Below are 26,395 nucleotides of genomic sequence, written 5' to 3'. Positions count from 1 at the left end.
CTAAGAGAGGCTACGCAGATATGACAGGTCCTGATTTTATAGCCATTGAAGCTATGGTGATCCCGATTAGTGCAGAAGCGAGTCCTGTCTCACCATCACGCTGCCTTCTGATGGTGGTCAGGTGAGGCTCATAGTTATCCAGGGTGCTGCCAAGGCTAGAGCTTGATGCATCAATCCTGAAGTCCCACCTGATTGCCCAATAAAAGATAAATCTCAGGGGGCTGAGAAACGTGCCCTTCAGTTCACGTGTATTATCCTCAAGGGGAACATTATTGCTTTACAAGCTTGGATTCTTTGTTCTGAACCCTAACTGTAAACCAGGAATTGGGGCTGAGAGCTTCTTCCACGTACAGCCCTAGGCTCGGCTCTGCATCCAAGCTCCGCTTTCTAGAAGTGCTTATATTATTAACCAGGCTGCAGCCGGAATTCGCTAGAAACCACAATGTGGGCTACTGCTTTGCGGAAGGAAGAGGAGCGAAGGACGAGGCTGCCCCCTAGTGGGAAAGCCACAAGAAGCAGCGACGCTTCCAATCAGCTCACACCTTGAAGTATTGCAAGGAGATGAATGGGCTCCGCATTTCCAGCTTCAGGGACTCCATTTCAGAGCCGCTGGGGAGGATATTGGGGTGCAGATTCTTTTACCATTACGGAGTGGTGGTATGGCGTTGAGAAATAAGAATAGGCGAACATCTTATCTACCAACGTCTAGCCTCTATAAACAGCCCCTGGTTAAATCCAGATTCCGGGTCCTGGTTGGGAGATTTTGATTTAGCAGGGCAGGAATGGGAAACAAGGGAGGGTTTGGGTTTTAAATCAGCGTGATTCTGATCATCTCGCAAATTTGAATATTCTGCGCTGGGAGGCGACTTTCTGTTTCACTTTCCCAGACCCGGGTCAGGGGCCAAGCCCTTGCAAGTCGAGAGACCCAGGACTTGCTCTCTTCCCTCTGCGTTCGCTCAGCCTCCAGCTGCATCTCCGGTGTCGCGAGGGTAGCCAGACCCAGCCAGCCTCCCCGGGATCCGCCCACCAGCCGCGGTTTCCATGGCGACCCGATGGCGCCGCGTTCCGCAGCCTTAGGGCGGGGCAAGGGGCGGAGACCTATCTCTCTCTCTAGGCGCTCAGCGCCCGACATGCAAGTGGGAAGGGGATTCTCGTCCAGGACGGTGAGGCTAAGAAGTAACGTTTCTTCTACTTATTGTTATTATTTATTACTTTGAGTACTTCTTGCGCCTATTTTAAAAAATAAACTTTAAGTGTTTCTTTATTGTTTTTGTTTGGTTCGGTGGGGAGAATATATGTGACATATTTTTCTAGGATTTGTTTCTTAACATTTTCTCTTCAGATTCAAATACTTCGGACAGACTCACCGACTGCCCGGCTGAGAGAATCTGTGAGGTCTACCTGCCTAGCAGTTTGCCTTTGCACGGTCCTCCCGTGAGGAGTGAGAACACACAGGTATGTGACTTCTGTAACTGTCCACGCTGGGGTAGTTCCCAGGCCGTCGACTTTCTGTCCCTTTCTTGACTGTCCAGTCTCACCTTTCTCTCCAAGGGCTGCTGCTTCAGCGGAATCCAGATGTGGGAGGCCAGGTTCTCAGGTGGCCTAGTGGGAATGCAAGGGCTGTGCTCTCAGAAGCATCTGGGGGTGAGCTTGCCACACAGAAGCAGAAAAAACTGTTTCAATCAACTTTCTTTATGAGAGAGACACACCTGGCTGGAGGTGCTGGTTTTTCTACTTGACAACCCTGAGGCCTGGGCATACCTCAAAGGTGCTTCAGGTAGCTTGGTCAGCATGTTTCAGCTAGTCAGGTCCTGCCCCCGCGGTCTGTGGGCTTTTAGTTTTGGAGTGGGTATAATGGATTCCTAGGATCCTGGATGACCTCACATTCAGGGTGCTTTCTTGAGGGCAGTTTGGCTGTTCAAGCTGGCTGGAGGCCAAATGGAAATCTGGACATCTCAGGAAACTGGTTGATATGCTGGGTTAGTGAGGATGAGGGAGGGGGGTGTTGCTTTACTTTTCACACTCACCCAAAGAGTTACCATCTATTACCATCTCCATTTTGTAGAAGAGGAAAGGGAGGCACAGAGAATTTCAGAAACTCCCAGGATCTGGCTTCCACGCTCACACTCAGTACTTTGAATTTAGCTTAATTATCTTTTTCCCTAAATGGAGTGTTTATTCATGCTACCTTTTGCCCACTCCTATTAATCTAGCCAAATTCATTCACTCATTTATCAGTGAGCTCTTTCATTTCTGACCCCTCCCCTGTGACTGTAGTTCCACGGGACCAGAGACAACCACATGTGTTTTATGAAGTTATGTATCTGGCATGCAATTAGGCTCCAAGGAAAGTTTGATGAGTGGATAAAGAGCAAAGAGAGTGAGTGCCTCAGAGTTTTTGCATTTATTGGATAAATTAGGAGGAGAAGGAAACATAAGTGACATTTATAATTACCTTTTCTGGACCAGGCACCTAAGATATTTTATCCCCCTTTATTCCTGTACCATGAGATAGGAAAAGTTTAAGACCCACTTTGCCACCCCCCCCCCCACTCTGTTTTTATGAATGAGGAAACCGAATGTATTAGTCCGTTCTCACGCTGCCGATAAAGACATACCTGAGACTGGGTAATTTATAAAGAAAAAGAGGTTTAGTGGACTCACAGTACCACATGGCTGGGGAGGCCTCACAATCATGGCGGAAGGTGAAGGAGGAGCAAAGGCATGTCTTACATGGTAGCAGGCAATTTAGTGTGTGCAAGGGAACTGGCCTTTATAAAACCATCAAATGTTGAGAGACTTATTAACTACCACGAGAACAGTATGGGGGAAACTGCCCCCATGATTCAGTTACCTCCCACTGGGTCCCTCCCATGACATGTGGGGATTATGGGAGCTATAATTCAAGATGATTTTTGGGTGGGGACAAAGCCAAACCATATCATTCTGTCCCTGGCTTCTCCCAAGTTTCATGTCCTCACATTCTGAAACCAATCATGCCTTCCCAGCAGTCCTGCAAAGTCTTAATTCATTTCAGCATTAACTCAAAAGTCCACAGTCTCATCTGAGACAAGGCAATTCACTTCCACCAATGAGCCTGTAAAATCACAAGCAAGTTAGTTAATTTCTAGATACAATGGGGGTAAAGGCATTGGATAAATACACCCTTTCCAAATGAGAGAAACTGGCCAAAACAAAGGGACTTATAGGCCCCATGTAAGTCTGAAATCCAATAGGGCAGTCACTAAACCTTAAAGTTCCAAAATGATCTCCTTTGACTTTATGCCTCACATCCAGGTCATGCTGATGCAAGAGGTGGGCTCCCACAACCTTGGACAGCTCTGCTTGTGTGGCTTTGCGGGGTACAGACCCCCTCCCAGCTGCTTTCACAGCTGGTGTTGAGTGTCTGCAGCATTTGGTGCATGGTGTAAGCTGTTAGTAGATCTACCATTCTGGGGTCTGGAGAATGACTGCCCTATTGGATTTCAGTGGTTCCCAAACCTCAGTTCTTGGCTTTTGTGTACCCATAGGCTCAATACCACATGGAAGCTGCCAAGGATTGGGGCCTGCATCCTTTGAAGCCATAGCCCAAGCTGTACCTTGGTCCCTTTTAGCCATGGCTGGAGCAGCTGGGACACAGGGCACCAAGTCCCTGGGCTACACATAGCAAAGGGGCCTGGGACCTGGCTCAGGAAACCATTTTTTCCTCCTATGTCTCTGGGCCTGTGATGGGAGGGACTTCCACAAAGCTCTGTGACATGCCCTGGAGACATTTTCCCCATTGTCTTGGTGATTAACATTTGGCTCCTTGTTACTTATGCAAATTTCTGCAGCCAGCTTTAATTTCCGCTCAGAAAATGGGGTTTTCTTTTCCATCACATTGCCAGGCTGCAAATTTTCTGAACTTTTATGCTCTGCTTCCTCTGGAACACTTTGCTGCTTAGCATATTCTTCCACCAGATGCCCCAAATCATCTCTCTCAAGTTCAAAGTTCCACAGATCCCTGGGGCAGGGGCAAAATGCTGCCAATCTCTTTGCATAGCAGGAGTGACCTTTACTCCAGTTCCCAACAAGTTCCTTATCTCCATCTGAGACCACCTTAGCCCGGACTTTATTGTCTATATCACTATCAGCATTTTGGTCAAAGCCATTCATTAAGTCTCTAGGAAGTTCCAAACTTTCCCACATCTTCCTGTCTTCTGAGACCTCCAAGTCTCTAGGAAGTTCCAAACTTTCCCATATTTTCCTGTCTTCTTCTGAGCTCTTCAAATGATTCCTAGCTCTGCCTGTTACCCACTTCCAAATTTGCTTCCACATTTTCAGGTATCTTTACAGCAGCACCCCACTCTGCAGTACCAATTTACTGTATTAGTCTGTTCTCACACTGCTAGTAAACACATACCTGAGACTCGGTAATTCACAAAGAAAAAGAGGTTTAACAGTTTTGAAATGGGAGAGTTCCCTGATCCCCTTAGGCTGTGTGACAGGAGTGTGGCTTGCCCCTGACAGAAGGGGGAGCATGCAGACAGGCAGGAGCTGGGGGAGCACTATAGGCTCCAGCCCTGCGGTAGTGTCTAGTGTCTAGGGGTGGGTGCCTGTGGCCACAGTGTTACGAAGCTCTCTTAGCCTTGCCATCCAGAGATGGCTTGAATGTTAACCAGTTCAATGAACCCTCTGCCTTTTTGCAAGGGTAGAGGTGCAGTGTGACAGCTTTCTATATCCTGAGCTCTTGCCCAGCATCCCAGAAGAATCGGGTCACACATGGGCTTGAAGGATGAATGCGAAGTTTTATTGAGTGGTGGAGGTGGCTTTCAGTGGGATGGATTGGGATCTGGAAGGAGGGGATGGAATGGGAAGATGATCTTGCCCTGGAGTTGGGCTGTCCAGTGGCCTAACTCCTCTCCAACCACCCCCAGCCCAACTCCTCTTGGTGTTCAGACGTTCCTCCTCTTCTCTTTTTCTCTGCCACATCGTTTGCTGTCTGTCTGCTTGTCTCATCTCTTTGTCTGCTTGTCTGCTCTGGATCCTGGGGTTCAGGGTTTATATGGGTACAGGATAGGGAGCATCGTGGTCCAAAAAGTAACTTTTTGGGTGCAAAAACAGAAACGCCTATCCTCGTTTAGGGCCATGGGTCTTTAGGCTTGAGAGTGGGAACTTTGCCAGGGAACCGCCCTCTTCTACTCAGTGTTTCCCTGTCTACTGTCTGTATCAGTTCCACATGGCTAGGGAGGCCTCACAATCATGGTGGAAGGTGAAGGAGGAGCAAAGCTATGTCTTACATGGCAGCAGGCAAGAGAGTGTGTGCAGGGGAACTGCCCTTTGTAAAACCATCAGATCTTTGAGACTTATTCACTATCAGGAGAACAGCATGGGAAAACCCACCACCATGATTCAATTACCTCCCACAGCGTCCCTCCGATGACACCTGGGGATTATTGGAGCTACAATTCAAGATGAGATTTGGGTGGAGACCCAGCCAAACCGTATAACTGAGGTTGAGTCATTTACCTAAAGGGATATTGATAGCTCATGGTAGACCTGGGATTTAAACCCAAGATTATTTGCCTGACTCTAGAATCCACACATATTCTTTAAATTTTTTAAAAAGTTAATTAATATTTATTTATTTATTTTTTGAGACAGAGTCTTGCTCTGTCGCCCAGGCTGGCGTGCAGTGGCATGATCTTGGCTCACTGTAACCTCCACCTCCAGTGTTTTAAGAGATTCTTGTGCCTCAGCCTCTTGAGTAGCTGAGATTACAGATGCACACCACCATGCCTGGCTAATTTTTGTATTTTTAGTTGAGATGGGGTTTCACCATGTTGGCCAGGCTGGTCTCGAACTCAGGTGATCAACCTGCCTTGGCCTCCCAAAGTGCTGGGTTGCAGGTGTGAACCACTGTGCCTAATTTAATTAATTAATATTTAAAGATGAGGTATCACTGTGTTGTTCAGACTGTAGTGCAGAGGCTTTTCACAGGTGCAGTCATGGCTTACTACAGTCTTGAACTCCTGGGCTCAAGTGATCCTCCCACCTCAGCCTCTCAAATAGCTGGGATTACAGGCACATGCCACTGTGCCTGGCAGAATCCATATATTTTTAATATATGGATTAAAGCTCTACCTGCTAGAGCTTCCAGAATGATGAAGTAGTGTCCAAGGGGAAGGTAGAATTTTTTTTTTCCTGAGTGAAAAGTTAAAAATGAAAATTTGATTCTTTAGATCAAATTAGATTGATTCTTTAGCTAGTCAACAAGAGTGTGTTGAGGTTCCATCATATACTGGGCATGAGAGGAGAGATAAAATATATGTAAAACAACAAAGTACTGAGGCTGGAGAAGAGAGTTCTTTATTTAGAGGAGACTGTTCTCTCACCTGGGTCCTGGCTTAGAGAATCCCGAAGCTTTGGCCTTAAAGTAGGGGCGGAGAAAATGAGGAGAGTTTTATCCATCAGCTACTTCCATTATAGACTTGCCTGAGATGGAATTGCAGGTTGTTTTGTTTTGTTATTTTAAATGAGACAGATGTTGTATAAGCACCAGAAATAGAACAATGGTGTCTGTTAGATTTGAGGAGGGAAGGTCTTGTTTTGCAATATGTAGTGTTATTTCATTTTATTTTTTTATTTTTATCTTTTTTTTTTTCAGATGAGGTCTCGCTCTGTTGCCCAGGCTGGAGTGCAGTGGTGCAATCTCGGCTCACTGCAACCTCTGCCTCTAGGGTTCAAGTGATTCTCCAGCTTCAGCCTCCCAAGTAGCTGGGACTACAGGCACACGCCTGGCTAGTTTTTGTATTTTTAGTAGAGATGGGGTTTCACCATGTTGGCCAGGCTGGTATTGAATTCCTGACCTCAAGTGATCTACCTGCTTTGGCCTCCAAAAGTGCTAAGATTACAGATGTGAACCACTGCGCCTAGCTTTTTTTTTTTTTTTTTAAATGTCTGCATTGTGCATTGTTTCCCAGTTTGTTGTACTAAAAGAAGAAACTATTTTGTGTTCTAATAATTTACCGCTGTGCAGGTAGTTTGGCTTTTGATAAAAGACAACCTCTTGTTTCCAGTTTGTAACTGATGTATCATTCTCCTTGTTTCCCCTGCCCGTAATTTAATGTGGTTACACTTCTGTTTTCTTTCCTTAAATTCACTTGCTGCTTTTCTTCCCACTCTCTCTCTCAATGTCAGCAGTTTTGCGTGAACCATTCCCTTTGCCTCTCCCTTGACTTCTACTCTGCCTGCTACATCTTTGGGGATTACAGCCCACTAAGCAGTCCCGTTGGCCATTCTGGAGAAAGCAAGCATCTTTTTCATGCCTGTAGGTGGCATGTATCCTGTGTACATGTGACTGCACCCTGTGGAGGAGCTGGGAGGCAAAGTTTATTTCTTGAAAGTTTTCAGTGTCTTGCAAGGAACAGCTGTGGACACGGTGAAGCACAGAGGTCCAAAGAGAAATTCTGTCATTCAAGAAGGAATGAAATAAAGGCTTATTAAGCTACTATCTGTTTATCTGTATACACCGACACTGTCAGTTGTATACCATGCTCTTAATAATTACAAACCATAATAGTAAAACTTTTTTTTTTTTCTGTATGGCTTCCGATATTTTCTTTTCCGTGGGCAGACCAGTTTATTTGTATTTGAATTGATGGCTTATCAATTTGGGTTCTAAAAACACAACTTGGGCTATACATTGCTTATGACAATGCAGAGCCAGCTAAATAATTAAAAGTGAGAGGTAATATATCCAAGAGTTAAGAAAAGCAAGACCTCTGAAACCAGTAGGCTTGGGCTGAAATTCCGGCTTTTCCATCTATAGCTATGTGACCTTGGGCAAGTTACTTAACCTATCTGTGCTTCTGTTTTCAGAGCGTTAAGTGCTATGTGTTAACAGCTACTGTTATTATTGTTGTTGTTATTATTATTACACATTTTTCATATATCTCACTGGACCCTGATTTTATATACATATATACGTACATATAAATATATGTACACACACACACACATGCATACACCCACACACTAAGGTTTTTTTTTTTTTTTTTTCAATTTAAGTACTAGTTTTTGGGTTTCTGAGGTCCTAAGTATACAGTGATACTAATTATACATTGGTACAATTTCCTGACAGTGGGTCTTCATGCTGTTATTGTTTACAGTGAGAAAGCTGTGGAAAGAGCGCTGGGCTTCCAAAAGCCACGGGTTCCTTTATAAGTTGGCCACTTACTTCTTGTGGGCATAGCTATGGTCCTACTCTCTGGAGCTGAGTGTCCATCTCTAATAAGTGACAGGCACAAGTGGCCTAGACAATAGCTAAATCATCTTTACTCCACTGTGGCCTTCATGACACCCTTATCTGCATCATGATGAAAAATAAGGTTAGTGCAAGGCAATGTGCAATGTAATGAGAAAAGGGGAAAAAGTTGAGACCATGAATGGTCTTCAGACTAATTTCCACAGTCCCAGTATCCCGCTCCTTGAATTCGCTCATCTGTTTAGTGTTATTTAGTCCAGTCTACTGAGATTATTGATTGGGGCCAGCCTAGATGAAATGTTCTTGACTTCAAAGAAGAGCTGAAGCATAAAGAGGCTTCTCATTCTTTGGCTTTGCTGGAGTGTGAAAACCAGACCCTTTGGGAGTTCACGTTGTTGGTGAGAACAACCAGTTCAATATCCCAGCAGAATCATAGCTACCTTCAGTTATGCAGTCGGGCTGACTTCATGTTTGTTGATCAGTTATTTATGAAGCACGTTCTATGTGGTTAAAAGTGTTATTGGTGCTCTAAAAATATAAAAGAAAAAAACCCCATAACCTACTATATGTGCCCTAAATCAGAGAGACTAGATGTGGCTACCTTAGAAATTAGATACATCATTAAGTCAAGGAAAGACTGAGGATCTGTCCAGATTGAAGGAGACTAAAGAGGCTTGGCAACTAAATGCAGTGTGTGAATTGGAACTGAATCCTTTCCTAGAAAGGACATTACTGGAACAATTGGTGAATATTGAATGGAGTATGAGGATAAGATGGTCATAATGTATCAATGTTACTTTCCTGGTTTTGCTGGCTGCATTGTAGAGTATGAAAGATAAAGTCCTTGTTTGTAGAAAATCTACACTAAATTTTTCAGGGATGATGGACTATTAGGTTGGCAGCTTACTCTCAAGGGGATAAAATGACTTTTTACTTCGGGTGACTGACCAGCCTTGTCTGTCCAGGATAGTCTCAGTTTCAGCACTGATGGCCATGTGTCATGGAAATCCCTCAGTTCCAGGCAAACAGGGATGGTTAGTTACCCTATTTATACTATAAATAAGGTTTCAAAATGTTTCAAAATAAATATTTTTGTAAAACATTAGATAACTCAAGAAATGAAAATGAAAATTCTAATGACCAATAATAAGCATGAATAAAGAAGCAATACATGATAGTTTCTTTTTTTTTTTTTTTTTTTTTTTTTGAGACGGAGTCTCGCTGTGTCGCCCAGGCTGGAGTGCAGTGGCCGGATCTCAGCTCACTGCAAGCTCTGCCTCCTGGGTTTTTACGCCATTCTCCTGCCTCAGCCTCCTGAGTAGCCGGGACTACAGGCGCCCGCCACCTCGCCCGGCTAGTTTTTTGTATTTTTTAGTAGAGACGGGGTTTCACCGTGTTAGCCAGGATGGTCTCGAACTCCTGATCTCGTGATCCGCCCGTCTCGGCCTCCCAAAGTGCTGGGATTACAGGCTTGAGCCACCGCGCCCGGCCAATACATGATAGTTTCTAAGCAATGTACAGACACTAAGTGGTATCGTTGGTAGACGGTGTCATTCATGGTGAGCTAGAATGGTCAGATATGGTAGATGATACTACACGAGGGATTGCAGGTGTGCTGCCAGTCTGAGGATGTCCCACTACTGTGGTGCAATGTAGACAGGGCTCTTATCATACATGACCTTGCTGTTCTCAACCAGGCTGACCTTGAAGAAGTCACTTCATCATTCTAAGCCTCAGTCCCCTCATCTGCAAAGTAAGAATATTGTATAGAAGATTTCAAATGCTTTTTCGTGGCAGTTGAATCCTTTCCTTAAAGGAAGTCTTGCCATTTAAAATGTACTAGAATTGCTCTAGTTGAAGTGCATGAGGGGTTTCAAATCCTGCAGTTCCCTTGGCCCCTTCTAAGCCCCTTCTGTCATGGTCTCTGATTTTCCTTGCAAATGTGGAGCTCTGCAGAATGCGTTGCGAAAGCCACTGGGCTAGAAAGGATTTCTTTGTCATTTATAATCACTCCTTTGCCTTCTAAGATAGATGGCTCCTTTTTCTCCTGGAAAATTCCATGATACAAATATCTGTTACTTCCAGAACAGACATGATACCTTCAGAAATTATTTGTCAAAGTTCTTAAATACATGTTTCAGAGAAAGTGTCTGTTTAGTGTTATTTAGTATCAGCATTATGTGTATAAGATTATAACGTCTTGTCATTTAGCAACACCTAAACATGCGTTTATTTATGAGATTGATTTGCTATTGGGCAGAGACAAATGCAGCCTAAGAACACTAAACAGGGGTCAGGGAAGGGGGAGAGTACAGGCTAAGTCCAGGCCAACATGGACCATGACTTTTTAAATATAAGGTCATGGTTTCATCCTGAAATTTTTTCTCCAAAAGTGACATGACAGTCATTATACTTTTTGTCATTATACTTTTAGTATAAGGGTTAAGAAAATACATAATGTCAAAAGGCTTCTCTGAGTTCAGATGTCATTTGCATGTGAATATGTATCTCATGAATTGCAGTGTTATTTGTTTATTATTCAGGCATTTTTTTAGCTCACATAAGGATTCTCCAATGACTTGCAGCAACTGTGACTCGCTCCATCCCCGGGGGTCTGCAGCCCTTGGCCTGGGCCAGTTTCTTCTGGCCAAATTCGCTCATCTGGAAGCCTTCACACATGCTGTTGCTTCTTCCTGACACCGCATGTTTTTAAAAAACGTCTCTTTTTTAAAAATTTGCAGATGAATCCATTACCTCCCATACAGACTGGACATTCTCCACGGAATGAAGCAGACATGCCTCAATCCCATGGCCTAAAGCTCTTGCGAGCCAAGTGTGTAACTTACTATGAAAGCATTGGGATCCTCGAGGGTGATTCTTCCAGAAATGGCAGCCAATCAGTGTTGAAGGCTTCCCAAGACACCCAAGTGAACCCCACAGAACATCAGACCTTCAGGCTGAGGAGCCCTCAGGCATTACCTCATTATTTAGCAAATGGAAGGAAACCTCCACTCCTTGAAGTGTCCGAAGTGACTCCCGGAGAAGCAGAGCAATACTGGGACCAGAGAGCCCAGTGGGGGCCCAAGAGGAATTGCTGCCCGACTGAATGGCATCTCCATATGGTGGCTGATGCCTTGGTTCCTGGGACACAGAAGCTGAGTCATATTATAAATTGGGCCCAGAAATTCTTGTCCAGCTCTCCTGAAGAGCACAAGTTGAAAAGTCCCAAAACTGCTGTAGGACTCCCTTGGTCTAACTTTTGCCAAAGTTCGAATGCTCTAGGAAATAAGAAAAAGGGTTATCTGAGATCATCTGATTCTCCCCCTCTGCTCAGAGACCAGTCTGGTACCCAAAAGCATATTCCTAGTTTCCCTTTAAGCTCCCAGAATAACTTGTCAGAAATCGCCTTGTCTTTGGAATTTTCAAATTCCTTCCTGAAGGATTTTCCTGGCTATCAGTCTTGTGGGTGGCAAGAAACTACAGTTAGGAATGAGAGGGAGGGAGGAGCTGCCATGCCCCCTGCTAAAAGTCTTAAGCAGGAAGATTCTGCTCAGCAAAAATATGACAGAGCAGGAAATAGACATATCAGAACCCAGTGAGGATGAGACGTTTCCTGAGAGGTCGGGGTTCAGCCACAACTCAGATATACTTATGTAGATAGTAAGGTTTTAGAGGAGACTGGGCAGAGCCCACCAAGAAATGGTTACTTCTGGAATCCACTGACAGACAGCTCAGAGGAGGAACTTTTAGATGAACCTGGGAGAGGGAAGGGAACTCTCAGAAGGGGTGTTGTAGGCAGGAAATGCAGAGTTTCCGGGAATTTCCTTATCTCCCACAAGGGGTAGCACACTGGTGCCAGAAATCACTGTGCTGGAAGGTAGCGTTTCCTCTCCTGGAGACACACCCCTGGGGGAGGATGTCAGGGTGGAGTTCAGAGTAAAGCCTGCAGGGATGCCCAAGGGTGCTATAGCAGGATGTCAGGTTGACAACTGCAGAGGTGATGACCCCATTCAGAGGCTGCCTGAGGGTCAACAGACAGCCCCCTGCGACAGCTCCAATGGATGGAGAAAGGAATCGGACAACACAGTGTTCACTTTAAGCTCCCCCCAGATCGATACTAATAAAAATGAATGGAGACATGCCACTACAAGGACAGAAGGAGAGACCGATGGGGAGAGTACCAAGAGGCGGTCAGAGCAGTTGTGTGCAGAGTTCTGTTAAAAGCAGCCCTTGGCCAGGTGCGGTGGCTGACGCCTGTAATCCCAACACTTTGGGCGGCTGAACTGAGACGGGTGGATCATGAGGTCAGAAGTTCAAGACCAACCTTGCCAACATGGCGAAATCCCATCCCTACTAAAAATAGAAAAATTAGCCAAGTGTGGTGACTCATGCCTGTAATCCTAGCTACTCGGGAGGCTGAGGTAGGAGAATTGCTTGAAGCTGAGAGGCAGAGGTTGCAGTGAGCTGAGATTGCGCCACTGCACTCCAGCCTGGGCTACAGAGAGGGACTCCGTCTCAAAAAAAAAAAAAAAAAGCAGCCCTCCTGAGATAACTCTGAGGCAGTTTGATCTAGCACATCCTGAAAGTTATCGGGGCCCTCAAGTTGCCACCCTCTCGTTGAATATGTTGGAGGGCCCCCTGGAGAATGTGGCCTTTCATGTACATTCAGGTTCTGGTACCTTCCATGAACCCACTGCAGATGGCACATGGTATATGCAGGGCAGCACCTGGTTTCACCAGTTCCCACCACCTGGGATGGACAGAAGATTAGTGCAGACCCCCTGAGTGGAGACCCAAGGAAATAACTCAAGAGCAAAAGGAAAAGCCGCTGCCTTCAATTTATCCCACTTCCGGGGACTTTTTCACAACTGGTGTGAAGGGATCCTTGCCATTCCAGGATGTCCGTGATAGCCTCTCTTGGAGTAATGACCCATCACATAAACCAGAGCATGGAGTCGGTGTACTGGAGACATATTTCTGCTATTTGCATGTGTGGAACAATATCAGGGGTCTCTTTTCAGAAGAGGGAAACTCCTCTTTACCTTTCCAGGGGCCTGGACTGAATCAGAGTCAGTTATTGTATCTCCAGGAGGGAAAGGCAGGTCTGAAGGGACCGGCATAGAAGGGAAGACGCAACAGTGGAGAGATGGAAGCAGGAGCAAGGCAGCCATGGAAGGTGAGGGGAGTGTCCACCCCCAAGGAGGAGGCTGGGCCAAAGAGGCAGCTCTGGAGGTGAACAGCTTCTGGAAGCCTGAAGGCTACTATGGTATGAAATGAGAGTTGGGCAAAAAAGTCTCATGAGCAGCAATTTGTTGGCACTTGTATAACCTGTCACGTGGCCACTGGGGATGAGACACAGGCCTCCGGGCCTCTGGCTTCATCACGTACTCACTGTTATTAAGACCTCTAGGCTTCATTTTCCATAAACATCAAATGGGGGTAATTATCAGCATATAGTATATACTGTAAGATGCTATGCCAATATTTGTTGTACTTTGTCAGACCAAAAGCCATTAGCTGGTTAAAAGTAATCTTAGTAAATCGTTATTCTGAAAGGTAAAAGCTACAGCATTTTTCTGATTGGATCTGCCTCTCTCTGAGGTGCTGGCATTTTCCATGAGCATGATGATTCTATTCATTTTGCTGTCTTGTAGTTTGTATGGAAATAAGCATTTTATGCCTTTCATCTGAAATACGTTTTAATAACCCAGCATTAGAAAATAGAAATTCGCCTTTCCAGTTTGAATGCTGTGTAGATTAAAAACAAAGATTAGTTCCTTTTTCTTTCATAGAATAAACCCAGATTAGGAATATAAAACATTTTGCTAGATCTTAATGAAAAAATATTCTTATTTGAATTCACTTTCTTTGTTTTTTGGAACTAGGTTACATGATTTGTTGTGAACAGTAGTAAAATATAACATTTCAAAGCTGTTTTGAGAACCAACTGAAATGGTAGAAGATACAGATTATTAAAATATGCTTATAATATTTTTATAGTATTTGCGAGGTGGAGGGACATGCCTTTTATTAGTACAATTAACAGAGTATATCTGCAAAATAAAATCTATGTGCTTAATATGAAATGTGAAAGATTTGCAACTTCTTATTTCGTATTTTTAGGGTGGTTATATTCTACTACCCCCAAAATGATATTCAGAATGACCAGCTCTAGGAGGTCCTGGGAAATGTCTGATATGGCGTGTTCATCTAATTAACGTGGAGAGGTAAAGCCAAGGTTTGACCATTCTTTTGTTTTGTCACATAATATTAATATTTTAAACATTTCGACATTTCAACATTGGCAATCTTCTGAGAAATTAGTTAGTATTCCAGTTTATACAGTGCGGTAAATTGATTATGTATTGAAGGTCTACCATGTGTAAGATACTGTACCAGGGGAAGAAGAGATGCCTACTCCAGGGGATGAAGTTCTGTAAGACAAGTGCATATAAAGTGCCTGGGGAGCAAAAGAGGGAGAAGTGATTGTCCTGGTGGAGTCAGTAAAGGTTTCATTTTGGAGATCAAAGTGAGGGGGTGTTTGAAGGATGGCGAGGAGTTCAACAGGTGAGAAAACGAATACCAGTTGGTAGAAATAGCATGAGCATAGTCATAGAGGAAGGTTGTGTGGATTTGGTTGAGAAAGTACTGAGTTGTCCAATGTCGTTGCATTTACTAGTCAGTATTATTTTGATTGCAAGTGATAGAAGTGCTACTCAAACTAGTGGGACAACAGAAAAATGTATGGCTTGCTTATCTGAAAATCTGTTGAGGCTTCATCCAGCAACTCTGCACAGTGATATCAATTCAGTACTCAACTTTTCTCCATTTCTTCACTGTGCTCTCCTTCCAAGATGGCAAAAACCTTTGTATTTTTCATATTGTATTTGGCCTCAGGCAATCTTCTATAGCTGCATTTCTTAAAGGAAACTCCTCCAAAGATTTCATCAGCTCTGTTTTGTGTTTCTTCTGGGCTCCTTTTAACCTGTGTTGGTATACAGAAAATGAAGTCAAAGATTTGGATGAATCATGGCTCTGCCACTTGTTAACTGAGTATCTTTGGTTGAGTTTCTTAAGCTCTTTGAGATTTACTTTTGTCATCTATAAAATGGATATAATATTTGTCTCACCTGCTTTAAAGGATGATTTTGAAGATTATATAAATACAGTATATGGAAGAGCTTTGAGAATTATAATTGGCAAAACCAGTATTAACAATATGGCTATTTGGGGCGACAGAGTGAGACTCCGTCTCGGAAAAAAAAAAATTAAAATTAAAAAACAATATGGCTATTTGGTACATAGCAACTTATCCTAGAACTAAATGATCTTGTTGGCATATGTTTATATCCCTTTTGTAAAACATTCCCATGTCATCATTGTTACCAGTATCAGAATCATCAAATCAGTATATGTTTATTATGTACTTAGTCCATGTGTGCCAAGCAAGCTGATTTTTTTCTTGTATTAAATTGCAGTCATCATGTACTGTTAGATGACATATTTGTATGGTGTTTTTGAGCTTTATAACATGGAATCCATTTTTCTTATTTCATCCAATGTCTTTGGAAAGTGTAAGTGGTCCAATTATCTGAAACAAAATTTATCAAAAGCACTTTTCCCTGAGAACCTTTTTTGTCCCCTCCAGTGATGAGTTTAGCAATAGAAATCTTTTGTCCTTGTAAGTTCTTAGGACCCACAGCCAGTGTAAGTGAAGAGCTCGAACCTTATATCTTGAACCCAGATGTGGCCTCTGAACTTCAGGTACATACATACACCTTTCTTGACATACCCATTTGGATGTTTCACAGGACTCCAAACTTTGCAAGTTGAAACAACATTGATCAGTCCCTGCCTCACCCCACGTGGTATTCCTGTGCCTGTGTCGTGTCCTCCATCTAGTGGCCAGCCCTGTGGTGCTCCCAACTGCCCAGGCCAGAACACCGAGGCCTCTTACTCCTTCCTCTTCCTCACCATCCAAACTCAGTCCATCTCTAAATCCTGTCCACTGTTACCTCCTAAATGTTTTTGAATACAGCTATTCATCTTCATCCTCACCTTCTTACCATCAGCTCTCCCTGGAGGACTGCGACACCACCTGCCTTGTCCCCCTTAAGCAGTCAGATGCTCACTCAGGCTCTCACTTTGATCTGTTCTACACACTGCCATCAAAATGAGTTTTTCAAACATCTTCGAAGGGCACTCTGCAGTGAATTGCCACTGCCCGTAGAATAAACGTTATCTACATCAGCATGTGTTTTGCGTTCCGAGTGTTTCCACCCCGGCCTCTCATCCTCTTGCTCCAGCCACAGGACCTCCCTTAGTTCCGCTAGCACCGTGCACTCCCTCTCACCCCAGGGCCTTTGCATTTGCTGTTCCTCCTGAATGGAGCGCCCACCCCTAGCCAGCGCCTTACTTAAGTGATACTCACTCTTCAGATCTGAAATTTAGGACCCCAAGGGAGCCCCCCACCCTACCACCTTCAGAACAGATCTAGTCTATTTAACCTATTTTCTCTCAAGGCACCCTATTTTTCACTTTCAAGGAACTTACCTAAAATGTAATGGAATAGGCCAGATGTGGTGGCTCATGCCTGTAATCCCAGCACTTTGGGTGGCTGAGATTGATGAATCACTTGAGGTCAAGAGTTTGAGACCAACCTGGCCAATATGATGAAACCCCATCTCTACTAAAAATACAAAAATTAGCCAGGTATTGTGGTGAGTGCCTGTAATCCCAGCTACTGAGGAGGCTGAGGCAGGAGAATTGCTTGAACCTGGGAAGCGGAGGTAGCAGTGACCCGAGATTGCGCCATTGCACTCCAGCCTGGGTGACAGAACAAGAGTCCATCTCAAAAAAAAAAAAAAAAAAAGGAAGGAAATAGAACACGAGGAGGGTCTACAAGGGCAGTACCAAGTCTGTCTAGCTCACTAAGAACTAGAAGTGCTCAATATTTATTTATTGAATAAATAAATGTAAATTTTGTAGGAAGCCACACTAATTTTTAATGGATTGTTGTCTATCATCTATCGATTATATATATGGGACATATAATATCCGTACATATAGATTCCATATATACAATAACTTCCATTTTGCTAGCTTTAAGAATTAAGAGTTGGATCCTTATAGGAGAATAATCTAAATAAGTACATCTTTTTCTTTTAAGTACTCCTGTCCATTTACTTATTGTTAATTAACAAGTAAAAATTATATATATTATGGTGTACAACATGATGTTTTGATATATGTATACTTGTGGAATGGCAAAATCAAGCTATTTAACATATGTAGTGCTTCACATACTTAATCTTTTCTGTGGTGAGAACACTTAAAATCTAATTTCTTGGCCAGATGTGGTGACTCAAGCCTGTAATCCCAGCTGTTTGGGAGGCCAAGGTGGAAGGATCACCTGAGGTGAGGAGTTTGAGACCAGCCTGGCCAACGTGGTGAAACCCTATCTCTACTAAAAATTAAAAAAAAAAAAAAAAAAAAAAAAAGCCAGGTATGGTGGCGGCTGCATTGAGCTGAGATCAAGCCACTGCACTCCAGTCTGGGCAATAGAATGAGACCCTACCTCAAAAAAAAAAAAAAAAAAAAAAAAAAAAAAGTACTACTTTCTTTTAATGCCATTTCTGGTTAAATTCCTTTTAAAGTACATTGGAAAGCTTTCTATCGTTACAATGTGTGTTAGTTGTAGTTAAATATTTGCTTGACAATTGTTTGTCATTACGAATATTCATTATTTATAGTTCTGTTTGCTCTTTTGTTATCATTGTCTATTACATCTCTGAGTCATTGCAGCTGCTTGACTCATGTCTTTTCTCTTAGCCAATTTTCCTTTCAATCTGCATAGATTTGGAAATTAATTAAACATACTTATTAGGCTTATGTGTTAAATAATAGTTAATAAGGTTTTGAATGAGAACTTAAGGACCAAAGTGCATGTTTCTATGATGGGTGCTTTTTCTTTTTTTTTTTGGGCAGGAAGTAGGATTTATTGGTGGGCATTAGGAGGGAGCAGCACATGGAGAGCCCTCATGAGTGCAGGGCCTGCCACTTGTCCAGAGGGCCATAACTGGAGATGTATTTGACCCCACAGCCATCTGGGATGAGTCACTTCTCAGTCACCGTGTTTTCAAATCATCCGCATGATGCTGTGTTATGTTAGCATTTTCATCTGTGTCCTGGTCTGGCTTCTGGGTGCTTGAAGGAGTTGTAGGCCTGATAATCTGGGAAGAGAGATATTATTGCATATATTCGTGCCCTTAGGAGCTAAAACATTGAAAACAAAATGCTAAACCACTTGAGAATAGAACTGAAGAGAAAACAAACCAAGCATGAAATCATTCTGAGCAATTTTCCTTACCTACATATTCCAAGCATGAAATCATGCCAAGCACTATCCCTTACCAACATATTAAGTAAAATTAGATCTCAGGCAAGTAACTAATTTGTAGTGAGGGGTGGAGAAATAGAAAAAAGTACCATTAATATTTACATTGAGTCCAACTGCTATATTCGTCCACGTGATAATATATGTTTCACTCCAAAAACATTTCTCACAATTATATTTTTTAAAAATTCTGAAATAGCACTAGATTGGTTAAGTAGTTGCTCCCAGAATCCACTTACTACTTGGGAGTGTCCCCTCCGTTACCAAGGCCTCTGCAAAGAGAATATCCAAACTCTGGCATCCTCTATCAACATGATGATAGGAATATGCTTTCCCCACTGCTAAGAACCCTGGATGGGCTTTTGCTTGTCATTCTCCAGCACCTTTTTGGTTCCACGTCGAATGCAGTGGGCTATGTGGAGGAGAACTGCGTTCCACACAGGGACGCATGGACAGTCTGGCTGTGACTGCTGTTCTCCCATCAACAGCCGGGGTACAGCAACCTAGTCTGACTTGCTAGGCAGGTGTCCTTCTTCCCCAGCTTCTCCAGGATTCTCCCAAACCTGTGTCACTGGATGGAGTGGATGGCCTTTCTAGGAGGAGGAAAGCCCTCTTGCATTCACAGGTCTACATTAGCTGCATTTGTCTGTTAGATCCTTTGATCAAACTCACTCCAGATATTGAAAGTCTTTATATACAAAATCCTGGTCTGTGACCTAAGAGAAGGGAGATGCCCTTGAGTTCTTGGACTCACCTTTGGAGCAAAGTCAGCTGGAGGTCATGTCCAGACTGGCAGCCTCAACACAGCATTGTTTCCTTGGTAACCTGAGTAACTCCTAGCTCTTTTCTCACTTCAGGGAACAACAACATAGGCTATGACTTAACTAATTCGTGTAGCAAGTTCACTGAGGCCCTCCTATGAGCTGACATCGATTTAGACTCTGGGGATACAGCAGTGAACACAACAGACAAAATCGCCTCTTCCTTCATGGAGCTTACATTCCAAAGGAGTGAGATAAAAAATAAAACCCATGAATAAATGAATAAGCCACGGAATGTGCCAGATGATGACAGGTGTTTTGAGGAAAATAAGGCAGCAAAGGGAGACAATAGTATTAGAGGCACAGATTTTTAAATACAATGGTAGGGGTGCCTTGCTGAGATGGTAAATGAGTAAAGAACTCAGTGGGGGTTGATCTGGGAAAGGACCTTTCTGAACAGGGCCAGTGGCAAGTGCAAGGCCTCTAATTGGGAGGCTTCTTGTGTTTGTTTGTGCATCTTTTTAGAATGAATTTTTGTTTTTTTTTTGAGACAGAGTCTTGCTCTGTCTCCCAGGCTGGAGGGCAATGGCATGATCTCGGCTCACTGCAACCTTCGCCTCCCAGGTTCAAGCAATTCTCCTGCCTCAGCCTCCCAAGTAGCTGGGCTTACAGGTGCTTGCCACTACACCCGGCTAATTTTTGTATTTTTAGTAGAGACAGGGTTTTACCGTGTTAGCCAGGCTGGCCTCGAACTCCTGACCTCAGGTGATCCACCTACCTCGGCCTCCCAAAGTGCTGGGATTACAGGCGTGAGCCTTTAGAAGGATTTTATGTGTATGTGTGTGCATAGGCATCCTTAACAAATTCACACAGACGTCATCGTTAAAGAGCATAGTGTCTACTACTTTCTTAAGCATGTCTAAGAGGTCTTCCCATACCAACAGACAGGCCTACCTCAGTTGTCAGGTGGCGGTATCATGCTCCATGCTATGCCTGTGCTACGCGTTTTTAACCAGTTCCCCACTGATGCACGAGGCTGCAGCTAGCTCCCAGTCCAGTTCCAGGTCCGGGAACTCCAGAGGCATTTTCCCTGCCCATTTCTCTGTTCTCCTCTCCTGCCTCCTATATCAGATACATATTTGTGTCTTGGCCCCTCTCTCACCAGCAGCCATGCTCTGCCTCCTCTTTTCCTTCCTTCTCAACTTCAATTCAGGAAAGAATGGTCCATTTTTGTTACAGTTTCTGAGTCTTCAATACAGTGTCAGCCTCTTGCTGACAGATGTTGTCCTTTAGTGCCTCATTTACCCACTGATTTAGATGTGGAAAGAAACTGCGTAAGAGGATTTAGAAATGCATTTTGCCAGCATGTCATCTCCAGTATTGGTGTCACTCCCTGATGCTCTGGTGCTTCCAGAGTCTGTATTTGATTTGCCTGTACATGACAGTCTCATTCTGGCCTCTAGTGGATGATGCCATCTCAACATGCAGGCTGGCCGTGTTAGCAATCCCTGCTACAAACAGGCCGCGATGGTGCGAGCAACTCCGTAGCTACAGATGCACATTCTTTTATTAAAAATACTTAACTCTTTATAGCAGATTTCTAACAGAAAATAAAGCTGACTTTGTCTTATGAGCTTTTCAAAGGTCAGGTGCTTTTTTTTTTTTTTTTTTTTTTTTTTTTTAAATAGGGCTGTCCAGATGCCTCCAAAATATGTGAGGAAAAATTGTAACCTTCTTAACTTCCACCTTCCGAATGTGCAAACCAGTTTGTTTCCTGACATAAAACTCCTGCCAAACTTTGAAAAAGCATTGCATCTTTTTTCTCTTGTGGAAAATCTTGAAAACCTTTGTGAAATTGCAATTAATAGCGAAAGTAACTGAGGATGAAGGCATTTCATTGCTTAGCGTAGTTATTTGACAGTTGTCATGTCTCATGTGAGCCTGTATGCAGAGTGACTTTTGCGGCAGTTCTTTTTGCTTCTTTCATTGTCTAAATATTTAAGATTTGTATTTCTTTCTATAGTAAGTGTTTTCTTTACATTTATCCCTCCCCCTCATCTATTTATAACTCTCAAAATTGCCTGGGAACAGAAAGCTGCTCCTTCTGCCTTTTCTCATCTCTTTGGGCTTTGTCTCCTGAATCTCTGCTTGCTCAAGGACTGCAGTGTGCTCTGTGGACTGGTCGCTGAGAGCAGAACCAGTTCTGTTTTTCAGGCTGATGAAGCAGGAGTCAGACTGCCTGAAATGTTACAGGGCTGAGGTGAACAGCCTGCGTTAAGTGCTAGGAGGAAACCAGAGTCCGTTTGTCCTCTCATTGATTGGCTTCTGTATCTCCCTGTGGTGCTGCCTTAGTCAGTCCAGTGAGTTAACGAAATGGGGCCGCTCCCTAGGGTCTGCCATCCAGACAGCTGGCCGGGTGGTCCATCCATGTGTAAGGACATGCAGAGAGTGGAGTGAAAGGCACTGAATTATGTATAAGGAAAGAGGTTTCCTTATGCTTGTTAAAGGAGACAATACTGTTGCCATTGCAGTTTTTAGACAGTGAAGAGAAAGAGAAAGGGGTAAATTCTGTTGAGTAGTCTTTACCTAAATTGTATGGTGGGTTGTCTGTTTCCTTTGAGCACAAATGTTATATAGTCATAGTTTTCAGGTGCCTCCTTATTTCCAAATGATATGTTTTGGGGTCATTTAGCAAGGAAAACACTGGGGAGCCTGATGTTATAGATCTGTATTAAAGGCCTAATGAGCTGTGATCTCTTAACTGAAGTAAATAAAATCATCCAATAAGTCATTTTGTTCTAGGCATATTTCTCAGACCAGAGAGATGAGATTTTGTGAGTTTGTCATGGCTTCGAGGAGATGTACACATTAATTTCCAAAAGATGATTCTCTCTGATAAGCAACTGCAAAGCCGTGCTACCATTAAGCAATTAAGTGGTTTCCTTGTGCTGTTACTGCTGTAGATCTCAAAGCATTTCAAGACCAAGCTCAGCGGAAGCAGAGGAGAGACCCTCCGCTGGGATTTATCCCGGTGCTTATGCCATTGGTAGGTGGCCAAGTCGTTAATAAACCAACTGGCCTAATCTGTCAGACTAACGGAAGCAAAAAGGGAACAGTTGCATGCGCCAGCCCCGATTAAACCGTAAAATCCAGGAGGAACAGATAAGGAGGAGTGAAGACGTGGAGCCATGACTCTCCAAGTGCCCAAATGTTAGCATCACTCTTGGAAGAGCACTCATGACATCTGTGGTCTCAGGAGGAGTTTTTAAAACTTGACTTCAGAGATTTCTGATTACAGAACCATGGTTGAATGGCACCAGCCATTCAAAATAATTTTTTTTTTTTTTTAAATCATCATCTTTTGGCCGGGCGCGGTGGCTCAAGCCTGTAATCCCAGCACTTTGGGAGGCCGAGACGGGCGGATCACGAGGTCAGGAGATCGAGACCATCCTGGCTAACACGGTGAAACCCCGTCTCTACTAAAAATACAAAAAACTAGCCGGGTGAGGTGGCGGGCGCCTGTAGTCCCAGCTACTCCAGAGGCTGAGGCAGGAGAATGGCGTAAACCCGGAAGGTGGAGCTTGCAGTGAGCTGAGATCTGGCCACTGCACTCCAGCCCGGCCTACAGAGCAAGACTCTGTCTCAAAAAATAAAAAAAATAAAATAAAATAAATCATCATCTTTTTCGTCTTACTGCACTGGAATATAAGCTCCATGAAGGAAGAGGTGATTTTGTCTGTTGTGTTCACTGCTGTATCCCCATGGTCTAAAGCGATGTCAGATCACAGCAGGGCCTCAGTTGCTGCATGAATTAGTTGTCATAGCCTACGTGTTGTTCCCTGAAGTGAGAGCATTATAATATGCTCTTACTCCTCTTCTTCTTACACTTGAGGAAGGAGGGAGTGTCTGGCTCAACTCTGGTAGCTCTGTGTGATGAGGGATCGACATGCCTATCAGAACCTCTGCAAAATCTCTCTGCAGATCAGTCTTTCTGTGGTTTCCATGACCTGTGTTGATGTGATGATAGAGATGATTCATGAAGTGGTGAAGTGGCTCCTGTGACCAGGGACTGTTCTGCTCCTGGTGAGAGCACAGCCTTCCAAGGAGAGGGTGGGACCATTGTGTGCATGGTCTGTCTTGGCCTCTGCCATGGGCCATTTTGTTCCGTGGTTTTGGTGGCCACCAGCACAGAAGACCAGCTCTTTCTTTCTGTTTAGGGAACCATATGTTCATCATTAAAGGAGCAGCACTAGAGACATTTTGTGGTTCCAAGTGTTGGGTAAAGATTTAATAGTTCCGACAGTGTTGGATTTTCATGTCTGCAGTTAGCTTCTTGCCTTCTGAGTTACTATAAGAATGATTTGCATAAATCACAGCCACCGAGATGGGGAAATTTAGGGAGTCAATAATTAATACCATTCTCTTCCCTCCCCAGTTTTAGAATTAAAGGAGTCAGACAGTCAGACAAGGAGAAATTAAAATAGCTGCTTTATGATGCGGTTGTGGTTGTGGTTATGGGTTCAAGTCAGCATCAAACTCATGGGACACAAATAGGTTTTAATATTATGTTTAGATGGCTTTATAGCAAGACCCATAGCAGGAGATACAGCAGACACAGCATCTCCATCTTATCAAGGGGCCTGGCAGTGATCCACATACCATCCCTTTTTGCCCTGTCTCCCACTTGGGGTATACAAGGCTGCTATGGATGAGAGTCAAGGTTTATGGGGTCACCTTGACACAGAGAAGCCATAGTTCCTTTTTCTTATTAATGTTTTATATTATTCAAGTCATTTGCAGTTCTAAGACCTGCATGTCAAACCCACAGGTCCCCTATCCCAGGTGCAGAGCCAGTCAACAAACAGTGGAAGAGACACTCCCCATTTATCTTAACTCTGCTGTTTCTTAGGAAACATTTAGGGAGACCAGGTTTTCGCAGGCCTGACATTAACCCTTTCCTCTCCATGGCTCACTTACCATGTTTCAAATTGAATATGTTCAATTCCACTTGATCCAACTGATCCTTTCCACTTCAACCTGCCCCTCTTGTAGGTCTCCCATCTTGGTGTAGTTTGGCTCCACCTGCCAGTCACTCATCAAAACACCTTGGAGTAATCGGAGGTTTCTTCTCTTTCATGTGCCATGTCCACTGCCGCCACTGTGTCCAAGCTGCTGTTCTCTCTGGTCTAGATTATCCCAGGAGTTGCCCAGCTGGGCTTCTGCTTTCACCCTTGTTTTTTGCTGTCCCACTTCCCACTACTCCCATCAGCAGGCTGTTTTGAACATGGCTAACCATCAAAGTGATTCCTAAAAAACAAGAAAGGAGAAGAAATATATTATTCCTGTGTTCAAAGTCATCTACTGGCTTCCAGTGTCCCTCAGAGTCAGTGGCTGTCAGAATTCGGCCCTTACTGCCTCTGTCCTCCCAGGCACTCTCCTGAGTCAACCTGCCCCGCCTCTTTATATCACTCATATATACACAAAAATAGATATGTATCACTTACATACCTATGTTTCCTTATTATCTGTGTTCCCTGCTGGTATGTAAGCTCCATGAGGGCAGGAAATCTGTTTCTTGCTTGTCCGTTTTTCCACTGCTGTATCGCTAGCACCTAGAATAGTGCCTGGCATGTGTAGGAGGTAAATAAGCATTTGTTGAATAAGGATCACACAAATGAGTGAGTGATTGGTTGACTTAGCAGCATGGCCACAGTGGGCCTCCTAGGTCTCCACCCGTAAATGAGATTGACTTTCCCACCCGATTGTCAGCGTATTAGATACCCAAGATCCTTTGGACTGTCAGACAGCTAACCATTGCCTCTGTTCTTCTGTCAGGCACGTTGGAAAGAGAGAGCCCTGAAGGGGTTGGGCAAACTCAGTTTCCTTTTTCAAAATCTCCAAGCAGGTAATTCACACTACCTCCCGTGGGTGAGTGATGGGTGTAAGAGAGGGCAGGAAAATTACACAAACTGAAGTCCCGCCACATAGATGGATGAAGCCAGAGGCATAGAGGTTGCCTGTGACACATGACAACCCCAATTCAGTAAGAAGATGCCGGCAGCCTAAGGACATGCTCCGGAGGAAGGCCAAGCCTGTCACAGACAGTTGTAGTGTGATCTGTGGGCACAGAAAGTGAGGGGTAGCACTCAGTGCACAGGTCTTGTTTTCTAATACTATTCTCTAATAAAGAAACCAGGTCTCCTTGGAGAGATGGCCATTCTAGAGCTGGGGCAAGGAATATGCAAAATGACCTATAACCTCCTATAGTATTAGAAAGTAAGGAATTGCTCAAACAGCAAAAGACTGGGGCATATCAAAGGGGCACAGGAGCAATCCTGAAAAGAGCTGAACAAAGCTGGAACAATTTGAGCAACAAAATAAATAATGTAGCATTAGTTTATAACTGAAAGTATAAAATAAATGTCCCTGAGGCCATAATGATACAAATGACTGAATGAGTGATTAAATAAATAGGGGGGAAGAGATAAATTTTCCCTACAGAAGAATCCCAAATATTTTATGTATTATTAATGTATGCAATAAAGAGGTAGAACTTAGTCCTTCCTTCTGATTTGAGTGTGGGCTATAGTTAGTGTCTTATTGAAACAAATAAGGGGGAAAAAGTGATTTTTCTGGGGAGAAGCCTAGTAAACACTATGGCAGCCAGGTGGTCAAAGCTAACATCATCGGTGATGAGTCGTGTTGAAAGCTTCTACCCCTCATGTAGGGCGAAGGGTGCAGCACCTGTGTAGAACTGTCCCTCCCACACCTAACCCCAGTCTAACCATGCGAAAGCATTAGATAAACCCAAATTGAGGAACAGTCCACAGAATACCTGATCATTACTCTTCAAAGTGCCAAGGTCATGAAAAACAAGAAAAGCCTCAGAGGCTATCCCTGATGAGAGGAGCCTAAGAAGACATGAAGACTAAAGGTAATGTTATCTCTTGAATGGGATCCTGAAACAGGAAAAGGACATTAGGAAAGACGCTA

At 43.7% G+C, this 26,395-nt stretch overlaps 1 protein-coding gene across 1 annotated transcript in view; it reads left to right on the top strand.

Annotated features, from left to right (window-relative positions):
* Window positions 1-1,092: 1,092 nt before the first annotated feature.
* The window catches only part of RASEF (RAS and EF-hand domain containing), a 230,272-nt gene continuing 204,969 nt past the window's right edge, over window positions 1,093-26,395 (top strand). Inside the window, exons 1-2 of the mRNA XM_074015780.1 lie at window positions 1,093-1,163; window positions 1,343-1,455. The gene's annotated coding sequence lies outside the window, so the exon portion shown is untranslated. The remainder of the gene's footprint in view (window positions 1,164-1,342; window positions 1,456-26,395) is intronic.

Source organism: Macaca fascicularis, chromosome 15 (genome assembly GCF_037993035.2).
Source record: "Macaca fascicularis isolate 582-1 chromosome 15, T2T-MFA8v1.1".
Classification (NCBI taxonomy): Eukaryota; Metazoa; Chordata; class Mammalia; order Primates; family Cercopithecidae; genus Macaca; species Macaca fascicularis.
Note: the sequence above shows the minus strand (reverse complement) of the source record. Positions and strands in the feature narration are given on the sequence as shown.